Source organism: Cololabis saira, chromosome 9, assembly GCF_033807715.1.
Source record: "Cololabis saira isolate AMF1-May2022 chromosome 9, fColSai1.1, whole genome shotgun sequence".
Taxonomy (NCBI): domain Eukaryota; kingdom Metazoa; phylum Chordata; class Actinopteri; order Beloniformes; family Belonidae; genus Cololabis; species Cololabis saira.
The window spans coordinates 26,966,203-26,981,474 of record NC_084595.1 but is presented as its reverse complement, the minus strand read 5'-3'; the positions used below and the strand labels follow the sequence as shown (position 1 = coordinate 26,981,474).

Below are 15,272 nucleotides of genomic sequence, written 5' to 3'. Positions count from 1 at the left end.
AGCAACATGTGAAATAAGCATGTGTTCTTTAATGATGAATTATGGCAAGCTGTCATCGTGAAGTAATGCTGACAGAAAGTATGCCAGTGGCTTAGTCAAGGGGGAACTTCCCAGGCCATAGTGGGGACACTACCGCTCTTCTTGTGGCAGATGAACATAACCTACATAACTGAGGATGTATAAAGACCCCAAAAATATGATTCTTTGTTCAGAATATGAAACCTAATGAAAAAAAATGTGGTTTAAATCCTGAGATGAACTTCTCAATTCTACACTGTTTTCAGACGTCTTTCAGTTTGGCATTCAGAGGTTTTCTTATTAGGTTTAAGATTCAAAACTCAACCCAGTCACAGGGAGAAAATGTCACGTTGCTGCATTCTCAAGAAATCCAAATAACGAGTAGTTTTTCTGCATTCTTTGTGATGCTATTTTACCTCTTTGTTCTTTTTTGACCTACTTCTGTTTCATGCATCAGTGTCAGCTTCATGAAGCTACAAACAGGCCCTTATTAGGTTACAGGAGGGTGAGCAAAACGCTCAAAAACACTCCACTTTCTCCTTAGAGAGCAGAGTTAGATTCATGCCGCAAAACTATTCTTTTCCTTGTGTTATAATCTGGGCAACACTATTTCACTCTGTGGTCACTCTCGTCTTAGTGTTTTCCTAATATATTTTTTAAACTTTATTTTTGACTTGGCACATGAAGCTTTATGAAATGAACTACCTGGCTATGATAGATGGGACCTGTATGCTGTTGATCAACTGTCACCATGTCACTTGGTAGTAAAGACAACTCTATGCATGCAGTGTACAGAGGCTGCACAGTTCTTGGGGCAGTGGGCCAGCCAAAAATGGAAGATTTTAAAGAGGTATATAGAATTATAGAATAAAATATACTTTATATAGCATTCAATTCAGGTCAGTTCAATCAAAAATACTTTATTTATCCCGGAAGAGAAATGTATTATATCATTTCTAATTAATCTTTCTGGCTTAATTAGAAAGTGCTTCAACATGTCTTGACATTTTAAAGTTTAAATATAGAATTTTTAGTGGTGTCATCTGGATGGATGTAACTAATAGCAAATGTGAGCACAGTGTCAAAAATAAATTGATTATTTAATTTTATTTAGCTGTAAATAGAGTTCTGTATGTATAATCAACACTGTTCCAGTGTAGTTTACATTTCAAGTCGAAGCTAGAATGACTGAGCAAGTTCTGAAAAATGATAAGGAGTCAAGTGTGAGTTATTTTAACAATCCCTAGACATTTTTCCTTTTCTTTTTTGGCATTTTCTTTATTTTGATAGTTACCTGCAGAGGTAACACACCTGGCTCCAGGGCACCCTTTTTATGATCACAAAAGCTTCCAACATTTGATATAAACACCACTGGACTCTCTTGGAAAACACACCATCTCACCTGTCACAGTATAGCCCTCCCATCAACATTCTGCTGCAAACATGAGGTGCAAAAATGTACACAGACACAGCCATCAGCTTGGATTTGTGTCCCATATGACCACTGATGTGTGTGAACATGGTTGTGTATGTGTGTGTGTGTGTGTGTGTGTGTGTGTGTGTGTGTGTGTGTGTGTGTGTGTGTGTGTGTGTGTGTGTCTGTCTGTCTATCTGTCTGTAGGGGGATAGTGTGAAGCCATCTTTCATGTCTTGCTGTGATCAGGTATTCTACATGATATGATATGATGATACAGGTCCAATTAAAGGATGGAGCTGTGTGAAAAATGTGATGACAGGGCAAGCGGAAGACTAGACTGTGATCTGACATCTGAGAGGAAGAGAAATACAAGAGAGAGAGAGGAAGTGAGTGTAAGAGGGGTAGCAAAAGAATGGTTTTGGGGGGTGGAGAATTGGGAATAGATGAGTCTGAAAAACAGTCGAACGAAAGAAAGGAAGACTGATGTTGGTAAAGGAAATGAAGACGGGGTGAGTGTGAGAAATATAGTTAGAATGAATGTTTAGTAGGGATGAACGGAGAGAATTAATATGATTAGGAAGGAAAAGAGAAAATTGAGAATTACAATAAGATGAATGAGTAATAAAAGATGGAAGAGGGAGAAAACTTTCCATATGAAACAATTCGTCAGCTCGGGTTAGAATCTTAATTTTCATCATTTCAGTTTTGTGTGAACACAGTAAACTTTTACATTTTACTCATACTGGATTTTTTTTTAAAGTGAAAAACAATTCATCATCAGAAATATTGCAGGTTAAATTGTTACAGTTGTGCTCTTATTTAGCAGATGTCAGTTCACCAAAAATGTTACTCACTGAAGAACAGAACAACATTTCCAAAAGACAGTTTTCATGGTGCTGTGTGAAATCTGTTTCTTTAAATTGTATTAGTTTGTCTGGATAAACCACAACTGTGTCAGGTGTACGATTTTGATCGGGACTCATGCTGCTTTGATCATACCGCCAGCTTTCATCAGCTTGTATGCTCTTTTCACATTCAAATGGGACCCAATTATGTCAAGCACACTGTTCTTTACCAAAGAGCCACGACTCTGCACAGAAAAGAGGAAAGAACTCACATTAAAAATACCACTTAGGAAAAGAAGGTCTTTATTTAGCTGTCAAAAACATGCAAAAAAAACTTCAATCATTTACATGAAATACAGTTTTAACATGCAGAGTTTTTTTCATTCTATTTTGGGAAGTCCTTGTAAGATAAATGAATAAAAATAAATAGGTTGGGGGGTGGGGGGGTCTTATCCAACTCAGTGACAGAAGTAAAGAAGCATAAAGGGTACAGTGTGGGTTGTGAAGCGTTCGAATGGAGACCTTGAAGCTTCTGTCTTGCTGAAATGCCGACTCTTGTCCTCTTCACCAGTTACTGCAAAAGGGAAACATAAAATAATCCTTAATATCTCATTTCATCACCGAACCATAGTTGATTTTATAACAATGATTATTTAAAAGCAAAAATGTGTAAGAAGAAATGATCGATAGCAAATGTGTGATTATCAACCTTCCCAATTAAATCAAGTCATTTACGCTTTATCAAAAAGAGGAAACACATCCTCTGCATATAGTTTTTCACTGCTGGAGGATGAAGGATGGTGCATTTAAAAAATAAAAAAGAAGTGAGTCTTCAATGAAAGGAATACAGTGTGAACTGTGAGTTCCCAGCGTACTTAAAGCCGACAAAGGTCTCAGCAATATCCACTGACACTAGTCCCCTTCATATCAAACTGCACTTTCCTCTCATTGTTCCCTCTGGACTTCTCACATGTATTGTCTTACACAACATCCTTAGAACCTGATAAGACACCCAGCAAAGGTTTTTGTAGTTGAAGACACAGGCCTGGGAGTGTCTCAGGATTACAGCTGCTTATTATTCTTTCACTGAGCAGATTGGAAGACTGTAAGGTCCGGGGAACGCCTTATAAGCTCTCCTGTACACTCGGCCCAAGCTAGGTTAGCTGCACTTTCAGCCCTTCCCCATCTACTCTTCATGTACTGGACACTCCCTTCCTCCAAAAAGACATCAAGTTATCCCAGTTCTATCATAACAGATTATATTCATGCATTGGACGATGGATTTAGTAGGACTGTACAGGCTACACAAAACAGCTGGGATCATATGAGACAGTCAGTTTAGCTACTTTATTGTTTGACAGCACAAACAGAGCAGGACATCGGATTAAGATCAATTATATCAACTGAGGCGTACTCTACATCTGCTTGTTCATTTGTGTTGCCAAACACTAAATATATGTTACAAGTCAATGACTCCTTTCCAAGCTACCTACAGTAGTAATAGCAACCATCCACTGTTTTTCAGGGAATTCAGAATATAAACCAGTACTGTTTTGGCCTTGGCTGTCTCCATCAACAAATTTCTGTGATGTTTGCCTGACAGGACAGAACTGCGCAGGGTTGGCAGGGGGTCCCTGGGCCATTAAAAGCCAAATCCAGAGTCCAACTCAAAGAAGATGAAGGGAGGTGGATTCAGACAATTCCAGCACACCACCCTGTCTGCTCACAGCACCTCAAGGGCACACCAAGCCTGTCTATGTGTGACAGCTGATTTCAGTAAAAGCCACATGTGCCTCTATGTATATACTCCTGCTACTGTCTGCTGACACTGCACTTTAATACCCAAGTATGGAAAGGACAACTGCAGTACGGCAAACTTAGTAACTTGGCACTAAAATGTGCGGTAGCAAAACAATACATAAAGTAAGATACAAAGAAAAGTACCAACAAAGATGGATCACAGTGCAAAGTGCTTCCATTAAAGTTAGTTATTGGCAAATTGTAGCATGTCTGGGCAAAAGCCATCAACCTATTTCAATAGGAAAAAAAATAACTTTAAAGAAGCCATGTAATCGAGGCCAAGTTATAATTGTTAATGTGAAGACAAAGTTTAGTTTTTTTTTTCATTTTTGTATTGACGTGAGTTGTGATAACATTTTATTGACGAGTTTGATTATAGATATAATGTTTGAGACAGTTAATATCAAAACTACAGGGCTCCGTATCAATGTCCAGCTTAGCTATCTTTATTGATAAACCTGATTCAAATCATAGACTGCATGCAGAAATGGAGCCAAAGAAGTTTATTAATTATATTAAGTATTTCTATCAATGGATTAACATAATTTGTCAACCCTGATGTGTTTATCAAGATAATTAAAAACTGTTTAAACTTCTTCTACTTTTTTTTCTGGAAAATAAGTAATAATGATACATAAAAAAAGATTTCATGTCAAGATGTCCCCTTGGAAATTGACAAGTAGATTCTGGTGTGGTGGTGTTGCCCAAAGTGTGATTACAGTATACATGAGTTTCATGTCTTTGAATGTATGTACGGTACACACAGTACACATGTATATATGGTACAAATGTACAGTAAATGTACAGTACACATGTATATACAGTACACACAGTACACATGTATATATGGTACACTTGTATATACGGTACACACGCTACATACCGGTATCTATTTATGATACACATGTATATAAGAATCACACGGTACACATGTATATACGGTATACGTATATATACGGTATAGGTGTATATGCAGTACACACAGCACACATCAATAGACGGTACACACGGTACACATGTATATATGGTACACTTGTATATACGGTATACGTGTATATGCAGTACACACAGCACACATCAATAGACGGTACACACGGTACACATGTATATATGTAACACACGGTACATATCTATTTATGATACACATGTATATAAGGTACACACGGTATACATGTATAGACGGTACACATGGTACACATTATATGCACATTATATTGTGCCTTTTATTATTTTACCTTGTTTTCTCATAATTTTATTTCATTTTATTGTTATTTACTGTCTAATTATGTCTTGCCGCTTTTAATGTCGATGTAAAGTACTTTGAATTACCTTGTGTTGAATTGTGCTATATAAATAAACTTGCCTTTCCTTGCCTATATACGTATATACGGTACACATGTATATACGGTACACATGTATATACGGTACACATGTATATACGGTACACATGTATATAAGGTACACATGTATATACGGTACACATGTATATACGGTACACATGTATATACGGTACACATGTATATACGGTACACATGGTACACATGTATATACGGTACACATGGTACACATGTATATATGGTACACATGGTACACATGTATATATGGTACACATGTATATATGGTACACATGTATATACGGTACACATGTATATATGGTACACATGTATATATGGTACACATGGTACACATGTATATATGGTACACATGTATATATGGTACACATGTATATATGGTACACATGTATATACGGTACACATGTATATAAGGTACACATGTATATACGGTACACATGTATATATGGTACACATGTATATATGGTACACATGTATATATGGTACACATGGTACACATGTATATATGGTACACATGTATATATGGTACACATGTATATATGGTACACATGTATATACGGTACACATGTATATATGGTACACATGGTACACATGTATATATGGTACACATGTATATATGGTACACATGTATATACGGTACACATGTATATAAGGTACACATGTATATATGGTACACATGTATATACGTACACATGTATATATGGTACACATGGTACACATGTATATATGGTACACATGTATATATGGTACACATGTATATATGGTACACATGTATATATGGTACACATGTATATATGGTACACATGTATATACGGTACACATGTATATATGGTACACATGTATATATGGTACACATGTATATATGGTACACATGTATATATGGTACACATGTATATACGGTACACATGTATATATGGTACACATGGTACACATGTATATATGGTACACATGTATATATGGTACACATGTATATATGGTACACATGTATATATGGTACACATGTATATACGGTACACATGTATATATGGTACACATGTATATATGGTACACATGTATATATGGTACACATGGTACACATGTATATATGGTACACATGTATATATGGTACACATGTATATACGGTACACATGTATATAAGGTACACATGTATATACGGTACACATGTATATATGGTACACATGTATATATGGTACACATGTATATACGGTACACATGTATATACGGTACACATGTATATACGGTACACATGTATATAAGGTACACATGTATATACGGTACACATGTATATATGGTACACATGTATATATGGTACACATGTATATATGGTACACATGTATATACGGTACACATGTATATACGGTACACATGTATATATGGTACACATGTATATATGGTACACATGTATATAAGGTACACATGTATATATGGTACACATGTATATATGGTACACATGTATATACGGTACACATGTATATACGGTACACATGTATATACGGTACACATGTATATAAGGTACACATGTATATACGGTACACATGTATATATGGTACACATGTATATAAGGTACACATGTATATATGGTACACATGTATATACGGTACACATGTATACACGGTACACATGTATATACGGTACACATGGTACACATGTATATATGTACACTTGTATATATGGTACACATGTATATATGGTACACATGTATACACGGTACACATGTATATATGTACACATGTATATATGTACACATGTATATATGGTACACATGTATATACGGTACATGCGGTACACTTGTATATATGGTACACATGTATATACGGTACACATGTATACACGGTACACATGTATATATGGTACACATGTATATACGGTACACATGTATATACGGTACACATGGTACACATGTATATATGTACACTTGTATATATGGTACACATGTATATACGGTACACATGTATACACGGTACACATGTATATACGGTACACATGGTATACATGTATATATGGTACACATGTATACACGGTACACATGTATATACGGTACACATGGTACACATGTATATATGTACACATGTATATACGGTACACATGTATATATGGTACACATGTATACACGGTACACATGTATATATGGTACACATGTATACACGGTACACATGTATACACGGTACACATGTATATACGGTACACATGGTACACATGTATATATGTACACATGTATATACGGTACACATGTATATATGGTACACATGTATATATGGTACACATGTATATATGGTACACATGTATATATGGTACACATGTATATACGGTACACATGGTACACATGTATATATGGTACACATGTATATACGGTACACATGTATATACGGTACACATGTATATACGGTACACATGGTACACATGTATATACGGTACACATGGTACACATGTATATATGGTACACATGTATATATGGTACACATGTATATATGGTACACATGGTACACATGTATATATGGTACACATGTATATATGGTACACATGTATATACGGTACACATGTATATATGGTACACATGTATATATGGTACACATGTATATATGGTACACATGGTACACATGTATATATGGTACACATGTATATATGGTACACATGGTACACATGTATATATGGTACACATGTATATATGGTACACATGTATATATGGTACACATGTATATACGGTACACATGTATATAAGGTACACATGTATATACGGTACACATGTATATATGGTACACATGTATATACGGTACACATGTATACACGGTACACATGTATATACGGTACACATGTATATAAGGTACACATGTATATACGGTACACATGTATATATGGTACACATGTATATATGGTACACATGTATATACGGTACACATGTATATACGGTACACATGTATATAAGGTACACATGTATATACGGTACACATGTATATATGGTACACATGTATATATGGTACACATGTATATACGGTACACATGTATACACGGTACACATGTATATACGGTACACATGTATACACGGTACACATGTATATAAGGTACACATGTATATACGGTACACATGTATATATGGTACACATGGTACACATGTATATATGGTACACATGTATATAAGGTACACATGTATATACGGTACACATGTATATATGGTACACATGTATATATGGTACACATGTATATACGGTACACATGTATACACGGTACACATGTATATACGGTACACATGGTACACATGTATATATGTACACTTGTATATATGCTACACATGTATATATGGTACACATGTATACACGGTACACATGTATATATGTACACATGTATATATGTACACATGTATATATGGTACACATGTATACACGGTACACATGTATATATGTACACATGTATATATGTACACATGTATATATGGTACACTTGTATATATGGTACACATGTATATACGGTACACATGTATACACGGTACACATGTATATATGGTACACATGTATATACGGTACACATGTATATACGGTACACATGGTACACATGTATATATGTACACTTGTGTATATGGTACACATGTATATACGGTACACATGTATACACGGTACACATGGTATACATGTATATATGGTACACATGTATACACGGTACACATGTATATACGGTACACATGGTACACATGTATATATGTACACATGTATATACGGTACACATGTATATATGGTACACATGTATACACGGTACACATGTATATATGGTACACATGTATACACGGTACACATGTATACACGGTACACATGTATATACGGTACACATGGTACACATGTATATATGTACACATGTATATACGGTACACATGTATATATGGTACACATGTATATATGGTACACATGTATATATGGTACACATGTATATATGGTACACATGGTACACATTTATATATGGTACACATGGTACACATGTATATATGGTACACATGTATATATGGTACACATGTATATATGGTACACATGGTACACATTTATATATGGTACACATTTATATATGGTACACATGTATATATGGTACACATTTATATATGGTACACATTTATATATGGTACACATGTATATATGGTACACATGTATATATGGTACACATGTATATATGGTACACATGTATATATGGTACACATGGTACACATTTATATATGGTACACATTTATATATGGTACACATGTATATATGGTACACATGTATATATGGTACACATGGTACACATTTATATATGGTACACATTTATATATGGTACACATGGTACACATTTATATATGGTACACATGTATATATGGTACACATGTATATATGGTACACATGGTACACATTTATATATGGTACACATTTATATATGGTACACATGGTACACATTTATATATGGTACACATGTATATATGGTACACATGTATATATGGTACACATGTATATATGGTACACATGGTACACATGTATATATGGTACACATGTATATATGGTACACATGTATATACGGTACCGATGGTACACATGTATATACGGTACACATGAATACAAATGTCAAGTATGATTATTTACACAGTATACAGTATAGTGTGGCATAGATGTTTTGGGCATACAGCTGGATGTATTCATGGTTATAACCAGACAAAGACATATACTAATGCATGGACGTGAGCAACACACCTGCACAAAGCTGTGACACACACAAACGCATTTCATTTCTTCACCATGCCAGTCTCTGCCTCCCTTCTTTTCTCTATTTCTGTCCATGCTTCTGAACCTCAGGGAGACATATTCTTTTTCAGCTGTCAGTATGGATGGAAACAGACATGTTCAAAACACACAACAATGGCCCAGCCAACACCGAGGAGGCTCTATGTTTTGTATGCTTCAAGCACTGCATTATCTCCTAAGTGTCTAGCAACCAGGATGTAGTAAATAATGGATGTTCCTCTTCCTTCTCAAAAAAGTCCTCTTTTACTTTCGGGACCAGTTATGTTTTACCCAAATGAATGTCCTTTCTTTGTCTGTTGAGAAATGGATAGCAATATAGAATGTAGGTTAGTGGATTTCATTAGTGCAGCATTTCTCACTGCGACTCCTTCCATCAGTCATTTGATAGAGCCAAAGTGTCTCCAAATTTCTCACAGTCACTTTCTTACAGTAGTTCCTCTGAAAAAAAAGGATCTAAATGCTGCTGGTGTGAAAATGTCGTCCATAAAACAAGTGGGTCAAAAGAGTAATGTTTTAAAATGGACAGCTCAGTCACCTCAGAGATCAGCTGAATATCCTTGATGTCTTCAGAGTAGAGGCTCCAGACATTTATGAGCCATAACTTCATCCAGCCTGGAATAAAGAAAAAAGAAAAAAGAAAAAAACATGATGAGGGTCATATTAAGTACTGGGGATATACACATTTACACATAGCTGGACATATTTCACAGAGCCTGCATCAAACTTTATCAGAACACAGAAGCCCTAGCTTATTACTTGTTTCTAGATACATTGTATCACAAAATCAAAAGAGTACACAAGGTTGGGTTGGACTGTGTTGTGGCTCTACATAACTAGGTCTCCAAGGTCTCCCTCCCATCTTCATTCTAAAGGTTACATCGAAAGAGTTTCAGCTATTGTGAATTATTTACCTGATTCACCCCCCCACCCCCACCCATACCAAAAACACTTGGGGTTAAAAATACACTTCTACAAGAGCACATGAGGAGATGTATTTAAGATATTAATAATAAAAAAATTAAAAACAATAGTTTATGAGTCGCAAAAAGCACCCTCCTCTCTCTTTTATACAACCTCATCTAAGCATCATTATGGTTACTTTCGGAGTGAGATTCCATGCGATCCCAGATAGGAATGTTGTCACACAGCTTGGGCAGTAACTTTAAGCGTAAATGTGCAAATATGTACATGACTGTGTATCCCAGAATGAATACATATCTGTCAGACTTTAAGCAAAGCCTGACCTGAGTGAATGTCAGGGTGCACTTTTTGTGTGTCTGTGAAAGTATAAAGGATTAGGACAAAAAAGGGTGGGTGAGGGTGTTTTCACAACAAATATAAAAAATTGACGCAAGAGTATTTTTACAGCAACTGTTACCAGCTATGAGTAAAAGTGAAGGCTTTAGAGATACATTGTGGTCAACCACCAGCTTCACCATGAATGTGTGAATATTCATTTCCTCAACCTTAGTAGGCCTATATGAAGCATTCACACCCACATACACACACAAATCTACATTAACTTTCTTTTGCCATGTTGCCGTGGTATATCCCTGCATGCAGCAAGGTTGTCATGGATACACACAGACACATCCGCCATCCCAGGAGCGGGGGGATGCTGAGCGCTTCAGAGGGGCTGGCGCCGAGACTTTCCCCCCACTTACCCCAAACCCTCATTCCCCTTTCTCCAACCCTTCCCCCAAATGAATCCTTGTCCCTCATTCTCCCTGAAAAACAGCTCAACCTTTAAAAGGCTCTCTTGTTGTCAGCTCAGCAAGCCTGGAATCACACAGCAGCTACCTTCTTGCAGTGCTGAGCATGGGAGTGCTTTGAAGGGGAATGCGTTGTAATGTAACTGAAACATAATGAAACAATGAAGACTGGGCCATACCAAGAAAAATAACCCACGTGTACTAGTTTAACTCTCGTGTAAGAATAGCTGAAATAGATGTTGAACGTGTACGTGCATGTGCGTGTACATGCATTAGCCTTAGGGCTGTGGTTCATCCTGAACTGATCCTTTTCATTAGCCATTATCAATAATTCAACATTGCACTTGCTCTAATGGTTTAATGTGGGCAAACCTTCAATCTGCACACATTCATCCAGGTGACACCAACCCACACAGCCCCACACACACCCACCGACACCCACACACACACACACACACACACACACACACACACACACACACACACACACACACACACACACACACACACACACACACACACACACACACACACACACACACACACACACACACACACACACTCAGACCCTGTTTAATAGCACTTGCTCACTTGGCCTGCGCCCAAAGCAACCGAGGTGAATATAGACTTGTAAACCCGCACATAACACAAAGAGCATAGCCAAAGTGTTCAAAGGTAAAACACTAATCAAACACATCTTTTTTCTTGCCGGAGTGTTAGGATCCTTTGATTTAGGGAAAAAATAATGTATTATTTTTTCTTCATAAAAGTCTGTTTCACTCTATATCTACTTATATTTGCAATAAAAAAAGCACATCAAATCTAGTTTGGTTTGAGGAAATGAAGGAGTTAATCTTCTATGACATACCCCCTCCCGTTCCCACTCTTCTTGCCCTCCCTTTCATATTCTCCAGTATGGCAGCGCTCACTGCCTGCACATATGCTGAGAAAAATAATCCTCTTTGATAGGAAGGCTAATTTGAAGTGTCAATTATTCTTATGCAAATGAAGGTACAGTTTCTCACGTCTGAAATGGGTTGAGGGCAGGGATGTGCAAATTTGTGAATATGAGTGTGTGTGTGTGTCCACACACAAATCTCCCTCCAAAAAACATATAGCACAATTGCATCCCCTCCCCTCCACCTCTTCAGCCATACCTCTTTAGGAAGAAAGCAGACATACAAAGAGAGCCAGTATAATGGGAGGGGGGTATTTGCATCCACATTGTCCACACTGAAAGCTAAACAGATCATAAATTGAGAGTATCATCACCAAACAGTAACAAAAGCATGTGAGTGCAAGTGAATGCCCCAAAACCATTGATAATACAGCATCATGGTCCTATGTTGTAATGTAAATAATAAAAGCATGTTGGGTAAACAGGTGAACAACAAGAGCTCGGATATTTCATGGGAAGCATTGTTGGTGAACAAAACAATGTAGGAAAGCTTTTGTCAACTAAATCCATTCGCTATTTTGTTATAGAGCAATGAATATAATCTCAATGTCTGCACAGAGAAATTAAAAAGCTAGAGATACAGTGCATACCATAAATTGTACATGAATATATGTACTTCTGGATTATAATCAAAATGATGGATTCATATCTGAATCTGGATAAAAAAAGTTACACTGGCTGTGAGAGAGAAAGCCAAAATGAAATAAGTAAAAGTTTTGTGAAGACAAAGGACTCTACAAACAGAGTCTGATGCCTGACCCATTGCTGATGTGGCAGTTTTAGTGAGAAAAAGGGCCTTTCAGGCCCAAAACAGGATCAAACAACCTGCTGTAGAGTCTGGTTACACTATAATAATAGCTTACATTCACTCTCAGCTTCAACACATAGGCCTCTACCTCAAAGGGAGTAGAAGGGGAGCGAGTGTGGGTTTGTGCGGGTGTGGAAGGGAGTATAGCGATATCTTAGACGATAATGGCATTCAGCAGATTAGATCGTATCAGCCTACCATGTTTGTTTTCAACTTGGCTTCTGCAGCTCTATTGAGCTCCATGAGATCCATGTTCAACCCTACAGTCACTTATAAGTCCCAACAGCACTCGTACTGTCAGAAAAGGCAAAGTATGCTGATAGACAGCATTCAACCTTCTGATATAAAGACTGCAAGAGAGGCAGGAGCAGCTGAGGACATTTTTTAAAATATATATATATATATATATATATATATATATATATATATATATATATATATATATATATATATATATATATATATATATATATATATATATATATATATAGGGAAAACATTTGACGATAAAAAATTGCAACTGTCAAAATCAGTTATTGTCTGCTGAACTCATAACTTTTGATTAAACAGGAATGACTTCCCTCCATTAGTTCCAGATCTTACACTGAAGGTACAGTATATAGACAGATTCTTTAAGATCAAGCCAGGTACTTAAGTCGTCCCTGTAAAGTTCACCGTCTACAGCAGACTGAATAATCACACGCCCACAACATACAGCCACTATCTGCTAACTTGCGCAATCCCTGCTTCTGAAGCAACGAACAGTAGCCCAGGCAGTTTGTATTTGTTTTGCTCTGTGTCGGTAGTTCTGAGGAAATTAGTATGCATTCAGGGATGGGAGGGCTTGTCAAGATCAGGAAGAAATCTCTACCTGCTGGGTGGATCCTCATTCATGAACAAGGCTGACATGAAGCTGACTAGTGTAAAGACAAGAAGCAAATAAAATGACGAAGAAAACCCTGAATATTCTTTTTCATATGAGTGCACTGAGAACACCTTCATAGACAGGCCTGGTCTCTATCTGTCTGCCTCATATGTCTGTTCATCTGTCAAGACATTCGCTCTCCTTTTTCTCTTTCTCACACCCTCTTGCCCGTCTCCTCTTTTTGAAACCTATATGTCATGCACGTCAAAGTGCTCAGGCCAGTCCTTTTGAGGGTGTTCTGCTGGACCATAAAGCGAATAAACATCCATGTCAGGCGAAAGAGATCTGGAGCCCCTCTCTTACTGAGCCCGAGCTCTCCTGGGAAACACACAGCTCATACAATGGATAGAGGAGGCCTTTTGTTGAGTCTCTGGGAGCTGCAGGGCTAACTCTGGATCAAACACAGTTGCTGTGTGCGTGTGTGTGAGTGCGTGTACATACACTTATGCATTTTGTCCAGGGAGACACACACACACACACACAGACACAGACATAGAATCACAGACTTTCCTCATCTTCCTAAACTCAGTGTGACTAAGTAAACTCCTTTGCCCTTTTGCCATCGTTAGAGGGCAGGAAGATGAATTTGAAATTGCCAGCAGGAGAAAGGAGAAGAGACAAAGAGGCGAATGGTCAAGCAAAGAAGTATTGGACTGATTTAAACTGGTTTAATGTTAGTCTAAAGA

The 15,272-nt window shown here is 37.1% G+C and overlaps 1 long non-coding RNA gene across 1 annotated transcript in view; it reads right to left on the bottom strand.

Annotated features, from left to right (window-relative positions):
• Positions 1 to 2,585: 2,585 nt before the first annotated feature.
• Positions 2,586 to 15,272, bottom strand: part of LOC133451031 (uncharacterized) — a 40,060-nt gene continuing 27,373 nt past the window's right edge. Inside the window, exons 3-4 of the long non-coding RNA XR_009783142.1 lie at positions 10,719 to 10,795; positions 2,586 to 2,854 (exon numbers count right to left, since the gene is read on the bottom strand). This is a non-coding gene — a long non-coding RNA (uncharacterized LOC133451031). The remainder of the gene's footprint in view (positions 2,855 to 10,718; positions 10,796 to 15,272) is intronic.